Source organism: Ambystoma mexicanum, chromosome 4p, assembly GCF_040938575.1.
Source record: "Ambystoma mexicanum isolate Mex_15411 chromosome 4p, UKY_AmexF1_1, whole genome shotgun sequence".
Lineage (NCBI taxonomy): Eukaryota > Metazoa > Chordata > Amphibia > Caudata > Ambystomatidae > Ambystoma > Ambystoma mexicanum.
In genome coordinates this window covers 693,424,112-693,444,554 of record NC_090927.1, presented here as the reverse complement: position 1 = coordinate 693,444,554, position 20,443 = coordinate 693,424,112, and the positions used below count along the sequence as shown (strand labels likewise).

General features: G+C 44.6%; 1 protein-coding gene across 1 annotated transcript in view; it reads left to right on the top strand.

Annotated features, from left to right (window-relative positions):
- LOC138453423 (CD109 antigen-like) overlaps positions 1-20,443 on the top strand; it is a 1,481,241-nt gene that overhangs the window by 200,614 nt on the left and 1,260,184 nt on the right. The gene's annotated exons all lie outside the window — the stretch shown is intronic.

Genomic DNA, 20,443 nt, shown 5'->3' with positions numbered 1-20,443 from the left:
TCAAAAGTGGCATCTAGCCTCCAAGAAGTTTGGAGCTGGCTCTGCCTCTGCTACATACATACATTTACATACAGAAAACTGTTTTGCAATAAGTATTCACAAAGAAATTAGTATCATTGCACAGAGAGGTGTAGATATGCGCTTTATAAACAGATAGAAAGGATGTGGTCACGAAGAAGTAGTTTCGAATGTACCAACTGATGAACTCGCAAGAGATACCTGGAATGTGCAATACACCTAGGAACAATACCTTTAAAAAAAAAAAAAAAAATTTTTTATTGGCATTTCAATGTACTACAGTAGGCAGTAAGCAGAAAGCAGTCGAGCGAAGCATTTAGATAAATATAGTGACATATGGCAAAATATAGCAATAGTCGAGCATTTGGGGTTGTGGGCTTGGTTGCAGCTTGATGTCTCATACACCGCCCTGCAGTAGGATTTGTGAGTTCTTATAGGCAGGGTAGTTACTGAATGCTGAAGTCCATTCTTCTGCCCTCTCTTACCATGTTAACATTGCCTTACGCGGAGAAATGTCCTCCTTATCTTAGCCTTTAACTTTTTTTTAACCCTCAACATGATATCCCTTTGCCTCCTCCCCCCAACTGTGAGTTGCATCCGAAGTGTTTCGTGTTCAATGTCCCTGCCAGGCCTGCGAACAATGCCTTTTTAATGGGACTGATTTGATACCCCTGGGGCCAGTTGCTGACAAAGATGATGGCCTTATACCGCTATAATATCAGCACAGCTAATACCACTAAAGTCATAATGGGAAGTTTAGTTTTTGATGCTAAACTTGTATTGCTATCAATCGATGCAAGTGCCTACTGTTTACAGATTCACCCATCGGGCCATGACAAGGCTCGTGTTTGGGAGTGAAGCACATGTTGGCCTCATGTGCATTTTGACATGATGTGCATTTTGAGATATTGCTAAAACGCAAAACGGCAAATAAATGTGAACAGTGGAATAAAAGGATCAGTGAGATTGGTGATTCTAAAGTCACTGCTTCCCTGATTAATTATATAATTAGGTCACCATGTGGGACTATCTTTTTGTCTGAAAGACACCTTTCGGTAAACACTCAAATAGATGTTTATAGACCAGTAGTATTCAAACTGTGGGGCGCGCCCCCGCAGGGGGCCACGGCCGCATCCCTGGGGGGGCCGTGAGAGGCCAGCTTGAAATGTAAAAAAGAAAAGAACAAAAAATCTTTTTAGATTGGAAGAATTGGGCAGGGGTGGCTCACATGGTCGGGCTGAAGCATGAAACTGTCTCAGCCACCAATGAAAATGTGGCCCTCAGTTGTAAATGGATATTCATTCTTTTAGTCACAGACTGTTTGAATAGTAACCAAGGGGGGTGCTTTGTGTTAAAATGTAAGTAAATTGTGATATTTAAAGAATATTTATTCAGCAACAATGGCCAACATTACTAACTGCATAGAGAAGTAACTCAAACTGGCCCACATTGGCCAAAAAGGTGGCCCATTTTCATTGGTCCACACTAGCATTTTTGGTACAGGCATTGCCCTATAAGCCAATCCGAGCCTGACGGCTCATCCATAATGGCGAGGGGGCGCCCACCCAGTGGCTTCCTGACCCATTATGGCAGAGCTAAGGAGCCAGCCCAGTGAAATAATGAGCACTCCTTCAGCTGCTTTTTCCAGCTGAGGGAGTGCTCCTGGCCTGGCTGAACTGTCAAAGGGAAACACTATTTCCCTTTGACAGTTCAGTTCCCCGGTCACACTTGGTCACTGAGCCATGCAAGCTGGTACGTTTTGCTTCACCAGCATTGCATAGCTCATTGGAAATGCTGTCTGGGGCACTGCATGTTTTTGTATGTGCGAGGGGGAGCTCTTGCGCCTCCTCGCACATACAGACGGAGCAGCCTGGAGCAGGTCATTTCAGCACCCACACGCAGGCCAATGCAGAAGGTACGTTTATGTTCATTTTTATTTTATTTAACCATGTGTATGGATGCGTGTATACTTGTGTTAAGAGTGAGTGTATGTGATGGATGCTTGTGTGAATGAGAGTGATTGCTGTATGAATCTGTGTGTGTGTGTTAATTTGTTTTGGTCTGTTGAGCTGATTTTGGCAAGTGGGGGCCAGAGGGGGAAGGGGGGGTTGTACAAAACAGGCATTTAAAAAATGCCTCAATGCCTTTGTTGCACAATCCCCCTACCCACCTGCCAAAATCAGCTCTCCTTCTGAGGTGCTTTGGAGCCCAGGGGACAGGGATGGTATTTTTTTACTGGATTTCTATCATAGATGTCCAGTCAAAAATACCATGCTTTCCCCCTTGGCACCCCAGCGCCTTGCATACACACATAATCATGTTGATTGTGTTAGGCCCAGTGGGGCTAAGGGGACAGGAATGGTAACTTTTTACTGGACATCTATCATAGATGTCCAGTAAAAAAATGTCATGCCTGCCCCCTCAGCCCCCCAGCACCAATTGCAAACTGTTTGGCTAGTTACCATTTTTTAAGTTTGCTCTACAATGCAACATTTTAACCCATTATTTAAAAAAATATTCACAGGGGGAAAACCCCCTGAACACCCCTTGATTGGTTCAGACCCCCTTACTGCACACGGTCGCTATGGCATTTATGGGGGAAATAGTTATGCCCCGCCACTTAAAAAATTCACCACCTGCCACTGGCCCTCAGACTGTGTTGGGAACAGGATGGGAGGAGCCCAGGGACTGTGCTGGGAACAGGTGGGAGGAGCCCAGGGACTGTGGTGGGAGCAAGATGGGTGGGAGTCATGGGATAGTGGTGGGAGTAGAGTGGGGAGATCCCATAGTCTGTGATGGGGTGGGGAGAGCCCAGGGACTGGGTAGGAGTGGCATTAGGGAGACCAGCGACTGTGATGGGAGCAGGTGGGCCAGCCCAGGGACTATACTGGGAGTAGGGTGCAGTGAAGGTGCGTAATACATACTGTCCATTTGGCATTTTTGGTGGGGCCCGGCCTGCTCAAATTTTGCTAAGGGGGGGTCCAGGCCAAAAAAGTTAGAAGACCACTGCTCTAGATGCTAGTGACCAAGCAGCAAGTGGAGCATTCGCCCGCGATTAGGTGGATTTCTGGAGGCAGGGATTGGTGTCACTCTGCTGGCTTAACGGGGAGACATTATTAGTACTTGCTTGGAGACTCCACCGGTTTTGTTAAGTTAAAGATTGGATGGAGCATTGGGTAGGAGAATCTTTAGACAACCTTGGAGGCTGATAGTAATGACAGAACTGTTTTGACGCTCAAGTGTTCTGGAGAATTCCACTTCATTTTAAGATTGCGTTCTTTGTTCCCAGGAACACTTGACTCAAAAGGAATAGGAAAGATTAGTTAGGAGATGTTCGTCCTTAACCTCCAGGTAAAATGACCGCTTGGGGTTTGTCTGCATTCATTTGTGTTTTACAGTAACCCTTGCTACTTTTTTGGTAGCACAGAGGTACAGCTAAATGAACAACACTGCTCGAACAGCAGAGCAACAAATGAGTGTGCAGAGCAATACATTAAACAATAACTAGACTTTAAAAGAATAAAAAAGTAACAGTTGTTTAATCAGGCGTTGTAAAAAAAAACACATCTTAAAACACATGAGAACATTTGAAGTTGAAAGGGCATGTTTAAAAATATTTTGCACATAGTCCAATTGTTGCGTTGCCAATTTCACAGAATGCAATTTGTCTAAGTAGAGCAGACTCCTGGGACCACAGGCACAAACATAAACTTTATTGGCTTACATCTTTGAGCTGCTCTAAATCTGTGGAATTACCTCCCAAAATATTTTTCCGCAGAAAGAAACCATTTAGCTTTTAGGAAAAGACTGAAGACCGTTCTCTTTGATTAGCGTCTTTCTCTAGGCTCTCTTTTTTCACCTACGCTTCTTGCGCCCTGATGCCTGCGGGCTTTCGGCGCATTACAAATATAAAAATAAATAAATAAAATATGCATGGGTTAGAGAAAAGGAACCTATGTCTGTAAGTCACCACTAATCAGTGATGTGGTGTGGCTAAACAATGCCAGATGGTTCCCATGCGGAAACCTTGCACGTTGACGGATTATGCGTTTCACAGACCATGAAGTATTGCGTCCCTTTGTCAAACCAGTCTGCGGTCAGTACTTAGCATTTCTTTACAATGAAAGACCTTCCGGACTAAGCCGCTGAATATCAATGCACTGGAAGCAGAATGTTAAGGCAGAGTGTACCTTGCATCTCTGTGCCATAGTTCTGTCCTCACAAACCTATGATCAACAAATGGGACTTCCAAGGTGTAGCAGGGACTGGCTGTGGCCGCAAGTAACCCCCAGCCAGCTTCCCAGTGTCTCTTAAGTTTTGCACTCCTAAATTTACTTTAGATAACGGACCCAAGCTGGGCGAGGGGCTGGTGCTGGTGTTCGGAGACTGTTCATGCGGGGCTGCTAAGTGGATCTGCAGCAATGGGCATTAACCCCATTAAGTGCCAAGGACGAGTTTGCTTGTCCTTTTTGCATAGACTTGCTTAGTAGCCTGGCACTTAAGTTAATCAGCCTGTCACTGCGTAGCCATTGTTTACATGTGGAACAAAGAAAAAAACGCCAAGGTGAAATATGGCCATTCGTATTTGGGGTAAGAAGATGCCAGTTCTATGAAAACCTCATTTCGGCTTTGCACTTTCCCCTGTGCTTGGCCTCTAACAGTGGGAACCGGGCACACGGCGAAAGAGCCACAGGGCTAATGCAGATCAGGATACACCCCTTTGCGTTCAGCAGAAACTTCCATGGCGTTCCCCGGCCCTCATTTTACACATGAGCTGTTTCTGAAAAGTGAGTCTGGCTCTGCAAATGCCTCTGCTTGGTCCTTCACGCGAGTCCATGTGCAGAATACAGGTGGTGTTTGCACTTGTGTGTCTGAGGCGCACAAATACAAGTTGAGAAAACCTTTTCATGAATTTGGCCCTTTGTGTTTGTTGGAATAAAGTACTTGATTGTGGAGCCTATTGAGCAGAACTCGCTCAAAAAGGCCAGTTTGGGTGGGGCCCAATCACAGAACACTGCCAGACTCTCTTGCTAATGCTGCGGTTCTCTACACCATTTGCTTCAAGGTTAAGTCTAAGGGCTTACATGTGTTGGGGATATGTGACTGAGTACTCACCATAAACCCAATGATGGGACTCAATGCAAACTCGCATATGGTGAGGCCAGCCCAAGCTTACACCAAATGAAGAACTATTATCTAAATTGTTTGCTTATTTGCCCCTTTTTCAAAAGTTAAGTGCCCTCTATTGTGTCATAAATACCCCAGACATAAGAATAAGGGAAAGCAGCAAGAGCCTGAGGTGTAGAACTAAGTGGGACTTGCCATGAGCATTTATCTGTCTGGAAAATGCATACTAGTCTCCGAGAGAGCACAGGGTCTGCCACAGGTGAGATGCAACCCTCTATGAATCATCGGAGATGTGGGTTCAGTGCTGCGAATCAGTGGGAGCGTGCACAGAGACTCATTCATCACCAGATGGATGAATGCACCGCAGAATGAGGGAACTTTGGCCACATGTTGCTTAATGCCTGTTTTAGCAGATCCTGCCCAGGCACAATTGTAGAATTTTTTCGGCAAATTTTCCCCTATGGATTTGTTCAGTTCCGTGGAGAAGACTGGTCCTTTCCCAAAACTAGGAACCGATGCAACAAAAATGCACCCTGGTTGCCACAAACCCCAACTCATGGATTGAACTGGGTCCTATTCTGCTCCATGCATACACAATAAAAACTCGGTTACCTACTTTCTCACTTGTAAGAGTATCGACAAGACATTGTTATGATGATGCTGGAGAGGTTATGAGTGGCGTGTTCAGCATATTTACCCAATTACACACTTAAACACTTTGTCTGTGGGTGCACATTACGAATACTGGCTGGTTGCAAGCCTATGCAAATATAGTCACCTATAAACCGGACCGTCCACATTTCAGCTGTTTGACATGAAATGGGCGTTCTCAAACTTTGTGGACAGTTTGTGCATGGCGAGTCAGAATAACTAGTATACATTGAGCATGCATGGTTCCATCTTGGAATGTCTTGTGTGGGTGGATGCAGAGGCAGGGAATGGCACAACACTTGACGGATTAGACTTCATTTGAGCGACACATACAACCTTTATCGAATTATTCCATTGACAGATGGGTAGAAAATGGAAGTTGGATATGCAATTTTTCTGAATACTCTTTACCATGCATAACATAAATGCATGTTTCATTCTCGCATTGAGGAGAAGAACATCACAGAATTGATTGATGATGTGACAGTTAAGAGATTAAAGTCAGTGGCCACCTTGCATTACCTAAATGCACTTGCCTTTGCTTGTCAGATTGGGATGAAGAACATTACAGAATTATTTGGGGGCAGTGGTAGGCAGAAGGTTATATTTAGTGGCTGTACCTCACTGCACCACCATTTTGTGGCCAGACAAAAAACCCGTTGCTTGTGAGATATGTGTTATAATTCTCTACAGGGAGGAGGAGATTCTCTTCAGGGGCCATAACACATTTTTCCATTTCAGTATTCGAGGGAAGGAATACAAGCCAATGCCTTGCAGGACATCAATACCTGGGTCGTTGCCTTTTATTCTTTTTTCAATAGAGGAGAGTATCTCAGAATTGTTTGAGGGCAGTGGCACTCGGGGGAATACATTTAGTAGGTATAACTCAACCATATATTTGTGGCCAGATCAAATACTTTTTGCTTGCAAAGTTGTGAATAAAGAATCTTAGAAAAAATGTTGCCCAGGAAGAGCATTTAGTGCATGCCGTCTTATTGTGGCCATAGGAAATGTGTTCCCTGCATAGAGACATTATTATATTTCTTTGTAGACAGGAGGGTTTTTTCCAGTGGCTGTAAATCTGTTTGTCCTCTTTTTTCTTTTCATGGCCATATTAGATGCATGTTGCATGTGGCGTTGCATATAAAAGTTGTCCATACTTTTTTCACATTAAAAATCTTACAATTCTTTTTTGGCAAGGGAGTACATTTAGTGTCAGTAAATGAGTGTGTTTTTTTTTTGTGGCATGGCCAAATACTCGTTGCATGTGCAGAAAATGTGTACAACTCTTTGGGAACAGGAAGGGATTATTCTCAGAGGCGAACATTCTGTGTGTTGTCTTCTGATGGTCAGTCTAAATACATGCTAATTGCATAGAAAAATCGTATAATTCTTTAATGGATCGACAAGATTACATTCAGTGGCTATAACTTAGTGTGAAATCCCAGTGACCACCATGCATTACATAATCACACATCACATTGTATGTCAGATTGAGGACAGGGACATTACAGAATTGTTTGGAGGTGGCAGCAACCAGGCAGATTATATTCAGTTGCCGTATTCAATGAATCCCATTGGTATGGCTAGACCAAAAATGCGTTGCTTGTGTAGAAACATATAGTCCTTTGGCAGAAGGATGACATTCTATTCAGTACCTATAACTGAAGGCACACCTTGAGTCCTAGGAAAGAGAGATTAGCAAACATGATATCAATACATGTGCTATTGCTTCTCAGTTTGGGAAGACCACCATTACAGAATGATATGAAGGCATCGGTAGGAGATTAAACTCAATGTCTTATTTTATGTGAAAAAACCAAATACCTATTGCCTGTGAAGTTGTTAATGAAAGGTTTGTGAATTTCTATCAGGCAAACTACAGGGGCCCGCTTGAGCACACCTCGAGCCCAACATGCAACCATGCGCCAAATACAACCAATTCCATTCCCATCTAGATACTGCCATGTTATTGCTTGACTTTTAAAGGAGCAAAACAATCATGTCATTTTCTCTCATGCTGATCTATAATCAAACACAGACAAATGCACATCCCTACCACTACAAACATACTCCTGTACCATCATCCCCAGTAAACCTGTTTTTGTCCTTTTTCTGATCTCGTTCTCGATCTCTTCCCCCCTCACCCTAGTCCTTTTTACCAACAGACTAAGGTCTGGAGTCACCCTGGTGGTTGGTCACAATACATCACCTCTTGGATATGGTCCAGCACTGTGATGGTGCTCAGTGCAGTATAACAATCACTTAACATGATGTTACTCATACTAGAATCTGTCAAAATATTGGCAACAAAAATTTCCTACGTCAGAGGGCGGGGACTCACTGGTTTTACCCTTATAAACTCGGCCTATACAAATCCTTTAAGCACTTGACAGACAAAGCCTATATCCCCACCTTATGCTTTTTTTTTTGTTTTCACTACTTACTTGGCACCCTTTGGGTCCTGGCTCAACTTTTACTGCAGTGGAGGGAGTTGTTGGCCATAACCATACACACAAAAGCCTGATGTTGCCCGAATTAAATAAATGGATAGAACACAGGCTAATACCCCTGCTCAAGGCCTCTTGGAGTTCATGGCAGGTTTAATTTCCATGCAACATATCTAAGACCAGACACTTGTGCATACAGCTGGGCACTAGATGCCATGCTCTCTTGCAAATGTCATTTCTGACAACGACAGTACCCCTGTTCTGACCTTCTGATCATTAGGTTCCTTATTTCACCCCACCCTCCCGCCCCTCCCACGCAGTAGAGCAAAGAAAAACTCTGTAGTATGGCTTTGTCACAATCAGAACTGAGGAAAGTCTCCCGACAGGACTTTTCAAACCGGTTTATCACCAAATTAGATAACCCAATCTGCGCAAGCAAACCAGAATCCTTTCTGTTGCATTTTCATGATGCCATCATCCGCATCCCCAAATCAGTGTCTCCCCTCATCACTGAATGTGCTTAAGCCACCTGCAAGACAAAGAATAAATGGTTGACCTCAAACTAGCGGCTTTGCAATGGGACAGGTGATAGCTAAAATATGATTAGGCCAAAACCCAAAGATAGGTCAACAAAAAAAAAATGAATTCAAGACTCATTAAATTATTTATGCGCCATAACAGAATCCTAAAAGAACACAAAATAAATAACTATTTACCATCTACAAAGAGATGACCAATACGACTTTGTCACCTCCCTGAAACCATGGCAAGCTCTTGCGGATGGCATGGCTTCTGTCATAGCCAAGGTAGAGACGGTCAGAAACTCAATTCAAGCACAACCTATCCCCACTCCCAAGTCAAGCATGACGTAATATTTACAATTAAGATCTAAGTTCACGCTGCATTTCTTAACATTATCACTGATGTTAAATCTGGGTTAACGCACCAGGTGTGAAAGAGGTCCCTAGGGGTCCCTCACGATATGGGAACAAGGCAATAACCATACACGAAAGGATGCGCCAGACACGAGGTTCAAATTCCCAATGCTAGGGTTTATTGCAAGCAAAAATAGTCCCAATTGGCCAACTGTGGTCTCACGCCCCGCGACGTGAGTTTTCTAGACCTCAAGGGACGCAAGAGAGCGAATTACGTACATCAGTTACATATATACAAAATGCATATCATACAATCAGCTATGTCATGTTTAACACCCCCCTTTTATTAAGTTTCTTTGAACTCGGGATGATGATGGACGTTTCGACGAGTATGACAATTATGACACTTCCAATGTCTATTCTAGTAACAATGTGTAATTTAGAAAGTACGGAGGCATCTTCTAGTTGTTGAACAGAAAACGGTGCTTCTGTTCTTGGAAGCAAGCTGCACACAGGGGAAGAGCCACATTCCAAGCTTTGCTATCTATGAGATGCTATTCGTGTCCTGGGAGCCGACACGCTCTAAAGGGTTTTGCAAGGGGGGCCGTAAGAAGAGCATAAATCAAGCCTTTAGCTGCTTTATTCTAACATATTCTACCACAGTACAAGACTGGCTGGCAGCTGTGAAATGATTAAATGCCCTGCAGCTCTCCCTCAAGGCTACAGAGAGGGAGCGTGGGCATTCCTTTCTGGGCTACTCATGAGGAGTTTCAACAAACTCCTCAGTCCCGCGACCTTGCCCTTTCATATTCAGACAACAATGTTAACAGTTGAGCTGAGTAAGCAGAATTCGCAAGAATTGCAAGCTGCAAAGCAGTTTAGACAGAAAGCAATGAGCAATGGTTAACAAGCAAAATGGCGATTCTTGCGACGTTTAAAATGGCTGCTTGTTGGTCAAGCATAGCAGTCTGTATTTCTATAATTCTGTGCATAAGACGGTTGGCCTTCGGCCATCAAGTTACATCCATCATTCAAATGAAGGGTATTCACTTTTCCAGATTGACAAACCCTCCTTTTGGCCGTTTGCCAAACATCTTATTCATTCATTGTATCCTCCTCTGATGAGGATAAGTCTGGGGTATCTATGTCTGAACCTTTCATGCTATCATGAGCATCATCTTCATCATTAATGTCTATAGCCATGGATTGTTTTACTGTTTTTGTTTCATCAGTGTCTCTGTTATTTTGGCCATGCGTTTGTTTTCCTCTCGACACCATATGCATACATCCCTTAGTACATCCCTCAGTTGTCTCAGTGCAAACTATTGGTAGGCATTGTATGCAACAGCAACATGTTATGAATATACTAAGTACCACCATTAGTATTGAAATTAGCTTCCATCCCCAGGACCGCAATAGTCCCCACAACCAGGATCCTATCCCCCAACCCCCTTCTTCAGTAGAGAGTGTGGAACTTAGGACATGTAATTTCCGGATTGCTTTAAATATCGTAGGGGAGTAATCATCTATATACACACAGCATGCAGTTTTTACAAGTTTGCAAACTCCCCCACGATCAACTAATATTACATCGAGAGCCATCCTGTTTTGTAATGCCATTAGTCTTATTCCTTTCTCTTCTAACGTCATATTCAATAAAATATCCGTTGTTGAATCTATTGTATTTTTTAATATTATAGACAGTTTTCTTATATTGTAGGCATTTTCTATTTGGGCCAAGAATGGTATAAATGATTTGGCTATATCTATTGCTATCATTCCATCCCCGCTACTCCTTTGAGTTCTACCTTTTGTTCGTCTGGCTATTTCTGCTGTTTCCAAGAGGAACACTCCTGGAAACAGTAGACCTAGGTAGCATGTACCTCCCCAGTTCCTAGGTAACCATGGATATGCATTTTCCCCACATATAAAGTAAACAGGGTCCCCTACGTACACGGGTTCTATTTCGTGCTTTAAAACCACTGTGTTCAGGTAGCTGCTAAACGTTCCTACTTTATAGGAACCTTTTTTCTGTAAACATAGGGGAGCAGTTTCAGGGCTGTGATCCACTGTATAGGCAGGGGGCACAGCATCTTTATTCCATTCATCCCTCATTCCCACAGGTCTCATGATCACTTCCTCAAATTCATTCATATTGGTCTCATCTAGCTGACCCGTATTAGTCTTGTTCCATTTCCCAAAGAACATTGCACTCAACGATACTTCACATGAATAAACCAATGGTAACGGTTGTACATACCAGTCTATCCCTTTCACACCATGCTGTGGTAAATGGGCACAAACCCAGCAATCTTTTTTCTTTAAAACCGCATGGGTCATGTTCATGATGAGCAACAATGTATTGTTGCCATATCCTTCTCTGTCTTTCTTCCATTGGGGACAAAGTACCAGTGATTACATGAACTGGGCTTTCAGTAGCTGCTTTTGGCAAAAGTGTTTCTAATGGGTGAGCTGACTCCAGGAACCATAGTGTAATAGCTATTATTGTTGGTGCTACCATACTTGGAGAACACAAGACCAATGTCCAAATCAGTACCTTATTCCTTTTACCATGCTTTTTCCCTAACTTTACAGTCTCTAAAACTATCATCTTTTCAGCAGGGGTGCAGGAGGAGGCTGAAACCGGTCTTGATTTGTTCTTCATCGTCCTTCTTGCTGGCAAAGTTCGTCGCAAATGTCTCTCGTTCTTGATGCCAGAAAAGTTCAACGAAAATGTCACAGTTCAATTCTGCCAGCCCTTTCACAGCCTAGATCACTTATCCACTCCGAACAAGATTAGTTATTCATTCTCCCACTGCTCAGACGATTCTGAACAGTTCTTTATGGATAGAGTACTATGTGCATCCAGCTTGTCCTGCTCTGGTTTAGGACACATGTACTCTATCAGCCTTAGTACTTAGGTGCGTCCAGCTTGTCCTGCTCTGGCTCCTGACACATGTACTTTATTATAAGCGCACCAAGGAGCCGTGAGTCTTGAATTGTCCGACTTGCACAACTCTCACACTTCTCTCCTCTACGCCCTTGGTTCCTACTCCGTCCGTGAGTGGAACCAAAGGCAAAAGAAAAGCACCAAAGATCTGTCGATCACTTTGCCTGTCGAGGTCGCAAATTATACCGTTTCACTCCTGGTATTGTATGATCCGTGAATAGTGCCGTTGCACTTCCAGTATCAGGCTCCGTGTCAGCCTGCGGCACAATGATGGGTAGCGATGAGCGCCGTGGCAATGATGTAGTTTCTTTCTTTGGCTTTGGTGCGTTTGCAGAAGCTGGTGGGCGCCAAAGGGGTACACGCGTTGTTTCTACTCGTGTTTGCAATGCAGAGTTTGTGTCGCTCGGCAGTGATGTTGTTTCTGCTGAGCAACGTTGGGGCAGTTTCGCCCTTTCAGCTTTCTGGCAGCCTCCTCAGGCTCTGTTTCGAGTTTCACTTCTCGCTTGGGCTTTGTTTCCACTTTCACTTCTCGCTCAGGCTGATGCTGTGGCAGTGGACTGGCAACAGTTTCGTTTGTTTCCGAGACCGTCTCCTTTCTCTGGTCGTCGGAAGTTGTCAGCAGTCCTGGGAATCTTTTGGCATGTGTCGCATGGATCCATGCCTTCCGACCGTCCACTCGAATAGCCGTTGGCGTCGCCAAAAGTACTTGGTAGGGGCCGCGCCACCTGGGTGCTAATGCTGTCTTGCGCTCAAAGTTCTTAATCAGGACCCAGCTGCCAGGCTCCAGCGAGTGCCCCGGTCTGGTGTATCGCACTGGTAACGCCTCCTGCACCTGCTGATGAATCAAATGCAACTTCTGCATTAAAAGGCCACAGTACGTGCTTAACACAGGATGCTCGACCTCACATAATCTTTTGGGCTGCGGTGCGCACCATACATTTGCCGGTCTCCCCATTATAATTTGATAGGGGGAGAGCCCAGTTTTAGCCTGCACAGACGTGCGCATGCACAATAGCGCTAGGGGTAATGCATCCACCCAACTCAACTTGCTCCCAGCACAGATTTTAGCTATCTTTGACTTTAAGATACCGTTATGTCTCTCAACAAGCCCGGCAGAACTGGGATGCCTGGAACTGTGGAATCGTTTCTCTATCTGTAGACCTGCACAGATCTGTACTACTACTGCGCCCACAAAGTGTGGGCCGTTATCTGACCACAGGATACGGGGCAGCCCGAAACGGGAGAAATACTCTTTCAACATTACTTTTGCCGTTGACATGGCAGTGCAGTCTTTTAAAGGATATGCCTCCACCCACTTGCTAAATGCACAAATCACCACTAACACATATTTGTAGTTCTGGCACCTTTCCATTTCTATGAAATCAAAATGGATCACCTCGAATGGCATAGAGGGTGGACCAAAACTACCTACTGGAGTCACGGGTCCCTTCCCTACATTGTGTTGCAGGCATGTAATACAATTCTGCACTAGCCTTTCTGCATTCTTTTTTATGTGCTCATTTTTCCATACTGTGGATAATTGCTGTACCATTTTCTTCGCGCAAATGTGGGTAGGGCTATGCGCCATTGTAACCATTGTGGTTACGTAACAATTTGGCAACATCCAGTTCTTGGTCTCTTTGTCCACCCAACATCCTTACAAATCTAACTCAGCAGAGCCCTCAGCCCACCCCTGAATCTCTTCGGTCGTGGCCTCAGCCTGCATTTCTTTGACTGTTGCAACTCCATTCTTTATCATACAAGGTACTTCCTCAGTCTGTACTGTCATCATTTTATTTTCCAAATCTGTGGCTGTTTGTTTCGCAATCCTGTCTGCAAATGCATTTCCCTCTCCTACTTTACATGTTACTTTTTTATGCACCTCGCATTTCACTATAGCTAAGCGCTTTGGAAACGTGAGTGCAGACAACAATTGTACAATCAAAGGCCCATGCTGAATCCTGGCCCCATGTGATGTCAAGAAACCCCTCTCAGCCCAGAGTCGGCCAAAGTTATGAACCACGCCAAAGGCGTACTGGCTGTCAGTATAAATATTCACGTTCAAATTCTCAGAGTTCACAGGCTCGGGTCAGTGCTATTATTTCTGTGGCTTGTGCTGAATTGTAGGGGATTCTTCTGCTTTCTACAACACTCTCTAGGGTAGTAATTGCATATGCGGCCGTTGATGTGCCATCAGGTAATTTAAAACAAGAGCCGTCACAAAACAACTCCCCATCTGGCTCTTTCTGTGGGATGTCGCTCAAGTCAACTCTTCCCTTCATTTCTTCTTCAGTGACCATTAAACAAACATGGGGTGGTGATTCGTTGTCACCAATTTCTGCTATGGGCAGTGGCATTAATTCTGCAGGATTCAATGCGCTACACCTCATAATTTGGATGTGGGGTGCAAACAAGATGAGCTCATATCTTGTTAGTCTAGCAGAGGTGAGGTGTTGCGTCTGTGTTCTGTTTAATAGAACGTCTATGGCATGTGGCACCATCAGAATTAAAGTATGCCCCGATACCATTCCTTCCGTTTGTTTCACTGGCGCAGCCGCCGCTGCAACAGATCGCAAACATCGCGGTAGTGCGCGCGCTACAGGGTCCAGCGCGAAAGAATAATAGCCGCACGGCCTATTTCTTCCACCTTGTTCCTGTGTCAAAACCGCCAATGCACATCCTTCACTCTCGCTCACAAATAGTCTAAAGATCTTTTTATAGTTAGGAGTGCCTAAAACTGGCGCAGCACACAATGCAGTTTTCAATTGCTCAAACGCTTTCTGACATTCCTCATCCCACTGTAAAGGCATCACTGCATCCTTTTTAGTTAATTTTATCATCGGCTTCACAATCAACGCAAAATTACTGATCCACTGCAGACAATAAGAGGCCATGCCTATTACAGCTCTCACTCCTTTTTGAGTTTTTGGAATAGGTATACTAGAAATACTTTATATGCGTTCTGGTGTTAATCTTCTCCCTTCTTTCGAAAGTAGGTAACCCAAATAAGACACCTCCTTTTGATTATACTGGAATTTCTTCAAACTTGCCTTCTGACCATGGGTCGCTAGGTGTGTCAATAGTAATATAGTACTTTCTTTGCAGATCTCTTTTGTGTCAGCAGCTAGTAATAAGTCATCTATGTACTGCAAGAGTACGCAACCTTCGGGTAATTCTAACATGTCTAGCTGCTCTTTTAGCGCTCTGCTGTAAATACTCGGGCTTTCTGTGTATCCTTGTGGAATGCGTGTGAATGTGAATGATCGACCTCCTAGAGTGATCGCGAACAGATATCTACTGCTTTTATCCACTGGAATGCTAAAGAACGTGTTCTTCAAATCAACTACACTAAAGTATTCTGCAGTGGCCGGTATCATTGTCAGTATTGTTGTGACATCTGGGACCAAAGGGAATTGTGGGTCTACCACTTTGTTCAATGCGCGCAGATCATTTATGAAACGATATGGTACTTCATTGCCTCCTTTCTTGTAAACTGGAAGAATCGGGCTGTTGCACGTGCTACCTGCAATTTATTCAACCACCCCCAATCTCACCAGTTCAGTAACAATACTCTTGAATCCCTTCTCACCTTCAACAGAAATGTTATACTGGGGAATTCGTGGTAATGTAACACCTTCTTTCAAAGTTATTTTTGCTGGCTCTATTTTCAAGCATCCTACATCGTTATCATGCATTGCCCACAGACAGGTTGGTACTCTACTTAGCTCTTCTGGTAACGCTTTTGACATAAATTCCATCGCCGGTGCATCGTGAGGCCAAATCGTGAGGAACACCCCATCTGCCGTACAATGTATAACTGCCCCCAATTTTCTCAACAAATTTAATCCTAGCAAGTTCTCCCCACAATGTTCTGTCAGAAGAAATGGACACTGTTCCGTGAATGGTCCTATTGTAATTGGGACAGCTTCGGACACGGGGTTAATTACTGGTGTACCTGCGAACCCTACAAAAACATTCTTTTGCCCCGACAGTGGGATCTCCGGAACCAAGTGGTGGTCTATCGAACACTTTTGTGCCCCTGTATCTACAAGGAAACGGTGCTCCTTATTCCCGACTCTCATTTCTACGTAGGGTCCTCTCTGATTCACGGGAATAGACACTGATTCCGACCCCTGCCGTGGGCTGTCCTATTGCGAAAATAACACATCGTCCGATGTGTAGTCACCGCTGCTGCTATAATACGTGTTTGGCTGTGTATCAAAAATATTCCCATTTCCCCCTCGGTGTCCTCCACTCTGATCATTTCTCTGTTGGCCCTGCCCGCCCTGCCCGCCCTGATTTTGGTTCGGAACACTTTGGTTCAATCCCTGGTTCTGTTGAGCTTGGTTTTGACCATAGGATTGGTTTTGATTACCTCCATTGGTATATCCCTATTGCTGCTGCATGCTATTTCTGCTTGGGCCATTTGACCCCTGATGTCCTCTATGAGGCCTTCTCTGGCCAAACCCACCTCTATTCTGTAGGTGCAGGCATTGCGCTCGTCAGTGTCCTTCCTCCTTACAGTACGCACATTGATTTAATCCCAATGACACCCCGTGCATATTATTCAAATTTCCTCTGCCTTGTGCATTTCCTCTACCTCTATTTTATCCAATGACCTGCTGCAGTAACACCCCTACTATCGTTCGCATCACTTCTTTTCTCATCTCCAATGGGTACCCCTTACCTATCTCGCTTACTTCCTTCACTGACGTTCTTTTGTTCGATATCCATCGCATTGTTTCCCCCACCCATGCCTGCAATCTTGGTTTATCACCTATTTGTCCCGGTACCGGCAAATGCTTTGCACCACCTGAAAAAACTGTCGGCCACGATCTTTGCATATACAACCTCGACGCCTCCTTCCTACCTTTCTTAATACACTCCTGACTATATTCAGGTGTAGCAAACATTTCAGCATATCTATCTTCCATTTCATTTTTCAGTTCAATGAGTTTGTACACATGTTTTCTTACATCCTCATCTCTTTGCTCACTGCGTGATAACTTATTCAAATCTAACAATCGTTGTGGCGGTAAATTCCCAAGTGTCTTTTTCCATTCTCCCACCAAAATTTCCCCCATGCATTCCAACACTACCTGTCTCTCGTTGCTTCTTCGGTACCCATACAATGAGGCCAATGCTGCTGTCCCATCATTTCCTTCTATGTACCTCTCTGCCTCTCGCTGCAATTCAATCTTTCTTTCTTTGCTGAACGTGCTGCGAGTTACCCGTCCAAATCCTGTTCCTTCAGCCCCGCCTCTCGCCTCCCCGGTCTCAATTTCGACTTCGGGATGGCGATTGGTGCTGAATCTGTCTCTGGAGCGGGAGGTGCGGATGGGACAAGTGACACAGGTGGCATCTGTGAAGGGCATTGCTGGGTGCTGGGAAATTGTGCGTCTGCGGTCTGCGCTTGTGGGAGGGCTTGAGCTGTGGTTGGGGCGTGGGTTAATGCTTGCGCGAGGGGAAGTGCTTGGGCTTTGGGAGGGGGTATGAGAGCTACTGGTTGGGCCTGCGCAGTCACTAATGGCGTGTTTGGTTTCGATCCTGGTTTTGGGCCTCGACCCGTATGGGTTAACAAATGTTCCATTAATTTGTCTGCTATGTGTAGTTCCTGCTGCAGGTATATTCCTTCTATGTTCATTTGCTCACGTCTCCCTTCCCATCTTAGACTTGCCGTCCACTCCTCCTCCTCCTTTTCTTCTGCTACCTCAAGCTTCGATTTGTGCCTACGCGCATGCTTCTCTCTACTCCTAAGTCGGAGCATTGCTTCCCTCCTCCAATCTTTGATAGTCTCAAAAGCTGCGGGTCGCACTTTTTTCCTTATCAACACCCTTTCTAGGTTATCTATCCTCGCAATCCCAAAGCTACCATTAATCGGCCACTGATGGTCCTGTTGCTTTCTAGTTTGCCTATGCCAAATTTCACAAAATATTATCGCACCCACACCATATTTTGCATACATGTCATAAGCCGGCGTTCCCCCAGGCGGTGCACTTTGGCCATTTTCCAAGGACTGTCTACCGCAGCGGAAAAGTCCCGCTAAAGTGGACAGTATTCCAGGCATGTTTTTAACCTTCCCCTTTGGTTAACTAACCTTTACCTGGACGTTTGAATTTGCAAAATCAACACTACCAAAAATCAGGTTTTCGTTTGAATCGGGGAATGACTCACCTGATAAAACAAGTCGCCTGTCCTGACACAACCTCTCCCAACGTTGTGTCTGCGCTTCTCTGGCTTCTGCCTCGTTTCGGGACCCTCGCCTCCTTTGCCCTCTGGCCCGGTACGTCGATCAGGGATCAGATGTGTGCAGATCTGCGAAGGAATCTCTCCTCACTTCTACAGGGCGCCCTGCACACCTCTTGATCCCGGCTCGATCGCCCCGTCCTCGCCGTTCTTCCGCCTTTACTCCGTTACAACGTATGCGATGGGGCAAGTGGGAGAGGGTCCCTATTCGGGGGCCATCTTGAAAGGGGCCCCTAGGGGTCCCTCACGATATGGAAACAAGGCAATAACCATACACGAAAGGATGCGCCAGACACGAGGTTCAAATTCCCAATGCTAGGGTTTATTGCAAGCAAATATAGTCCCAATTGGCCAACTGTGGTCTCACGCCCCGCGACGTGAGTTTTCTAGACCTCGAGAGACGCAAGAGAGCGAATTACGTACATCAGTTACATATATACAAAATGCATATCATACAATCAGCTATGTCATGTTTAACACCCCCCTTTTATTAAGTTTCTTTGAACTCGGGATGATGATGGACATTTCCGACGAGTATGACAATTATGACACTTTCAATGTCTATTCTAGTAACAATGTGTAATTTAGAAAGTGCGGAGGCATCTTCTAGTTGTTGAACAGAACACGGTGCTTCTGTTCTTGGAAGCAAGCTGCACACGAGGGAAGAGCCACATTCCAAGCTTTGCTATCTATGAGGTGCTATTCGTGTCCTGGGAGCCGACACGCTCTAAAGGGTTTTTTTCGAAGGGGGGCCGTAAGAAGAGCATAATTCAAGCCTTTAGCTGCTTTATTCTAACATATTCTACCACAGTACGAGACTGGCTGGCAGCTGTGAAATGATTAAATGCCCTGCAGCTCTCCCTCAAGGCTACAGAGAGGGAGCGTGGGCATTCCTTTCTGGGCTACTCATGAGGAGTTTCAACGAACTTCTCAGTCCCGCGACCTTGCCCTTTCATATTCAGACAACAATGTTAACAGTTGAGCAGAGTAAGAAGAATTCGCAAGAATTGCAAGCTGCAAAACAGTTTAGACAGAAAGCAATGAGCAATGGTTAACAAGCAAAATGGCGATTCTTGCTATGTTTAAAATGGCCGCTTGTTGGTCAAGCATAGCAGTCTGTATTTCTATAATTCTGTGCATAAGACGGTTGGCCTTCGGCCATCAAGTTACGTCCATCATTCAAATGAAGGGTATTCACTTTTCCAGATTGACAGGTGAGGAGCCAAGTTTTAAACAAATGGCTCCTCTCATATGTTAATATTTAGCATTGCACAAGTCCCCTGCTATCTACAAGGTTGCATAAGCCCTTATTATGTTAATCCGTTGGTTTTTCCCTCCAATTCAAGTTGCGGCTGCAGATGCTAATCATTTTTGGTAGGGATTTGCGACCTTTGGCTCTCCAGATGTTTTGAACTACCACTCAGATGATCCCTCGCCATTGAGTATGCTTGCTAGGGATGATGGGGATTGTAGTCCAAACATCTGGACAGCCAAGGGTTGCCATCCCCTGATTTATGGCACAGGGTTCTTCAGGGCAAAGAGACCACTATTGAGTGTTGTGATGCACAAGTGCGTGCATCTGTGGTAACAAAACAAAAAATGTAAAAATTGTCCGAGATAAAGTATAATGAAACTTTTTATATGATTTCAATCAACGTGTTATCTATTGCCTTCCAACTTGAGAAAGGCTCCTGCTGCCGATCGTCAGCCCATCTTTCAGCATGCCATAATGTGAACCATTCTTTTCAAATGTTGTGATTTTCAGTTAATGCTTTTGGTGACCAAGCCTGAAAACCAGGTCCCCGGGGCAACGCTCTAGGTTTTAAAGAAACGACAGAGCACCTGCCATATATCTTGTTAACCCAGTTCTATAGTATGCACAGATGTTAACATGGGACAATTAAATAAGACTGCACCACGAAGCCGGTTCCCGTTTTCAGACGGCCTTCCTATATTCTGGCATAAGCTGCTAGTCTCCCATAAATAATTTCTAGGTGTATACATATTAAATGAATCCCTCATAGCTTAGGGGCGCCTGACGGAGAATGACGTGCATCCAGACGTAGGCTACAGTTTTAACTGTTAAATGATGTTACCTAAATTGTTTTGCTGTCTATTCACTCAGT